This window comes from Peromyscus eremicus, chromosome X (genome assembly GCF_949786415.1).
Source record: "Peromyscus eremicus chromosome X, PerEre_H2_v1, whole genome shotgun sequence".
Taxonomy (NCBI): Eukaryota; Metazoa; Chordata; class Mammalia; order Rodentia; family Cricetidae; genus Peromyscus; species Peromyscus eremicus.
This window is the reverse complement of record NC_081439.1, coordinates 51,864,564-51,865,662: the sequence shown is the minus strand read 5'-3', so window position 1 is coordinate 51,865,662 and position 1,099 is coordinate 51,864,564. Positions and strand designations below refer to the sequence as shown.

General features: G+C 38.9%; 1 pseudogene; it reads left to right on the top strand.

The window, feature by feature from the left end:
• The first annotated feature begins 248 nt into the window (after positions 1-248).
• LOC131899835 (large ribosomal subunit protein uL22-like) lies at positions 249-802 on the top strand (annotated as a pseudogene).
• Positions 803-1,099: the final 297 nt, after the last annotated feature.

Sequence of the window (1,099 nt, the reverse complement as noted above, 5' to 3'; positions counted from 1 at the left end):
CATAACCATAGAGGTTTAGGTACTTAGTAATGGACAGGGGAGAAGAAGAGGGTCTGCCAATGCAAGGGAAATAGAACATGTTATGGAGAGACAAGGAGGAAAGTAAAATAGGAAGATTAATTGGGGAGGAAAATCAGAGAGAAGGGTAAAAAGGGGAATATGGGGAAAAACAAAGAACAGTGAAGTCCTTTTGAGAAATCAAATGGAGGCTTCCTCTTCCTGTAAGCGGTCTAAGGTGATCTGTGAAGATGGTTCACTACACTCTTTACTCAGTAAACCCTACAAAATCATGCAAATCAAAAGGTTCAAATCTTCAGGTTCACTTTAAGAACACTCATGAAACTGTCTAGGCCATCAAGGGTATGCATATATGAAAGACTACCAAGTATCTGAAAGATGTCACTTTAAAGAAACAGTATGTGCCATTCTGGTGGTATTATGATGGAGTCAGTAGGTGAGCCCAGGCCAAACAGTGGGGCTGGACACAGGGTTGGAGACCAAAAAGGAGTGTTGAATTTTTACTGCACATGTTTAAAAATACAGAGAGCAATGCTAAACTGAAAGGTTTAGATGTAGGTTCTCTAGTCATCAAACACATCCAGGTGAACAAAGCACCTAAGAGGTACCAACCAACATACTGAGCTCATGGCCATATTGATCTGAACAGGAGCTCCCCCTGCCATATGGAGATGATCCTCACTGAAAAGGAACAAATTGTTCTAAAGCCAGAAGAGAAGGTTGCACAGAGTAAAGGACATCCCTAAAGAAACTGACAAAACAAAAACTTTTGGCATGGGAATAAATTCAGCATAAAATAAATGCAGATAAAAGTAAATGAAAAGCATGTGACTAAATGGAAACCTATTACTGCAGAAGCTTCCTAAAATGTATGCAAACATGAAGAAATATAAAAGGAGTTGCCATATAATGGAAAAGACCATGAACAATTAGACATCTTATGCCACCAAGTAAAACCTCTAGTGCCAGGAATATATTACATCTTGTTTAATAGTTGGTCAAAGGGGTACCATGGAACTACTTTTGACCCCACCAAGCATCACAGGCTACTGCCAAGGATATTTGTTATATATATTATATA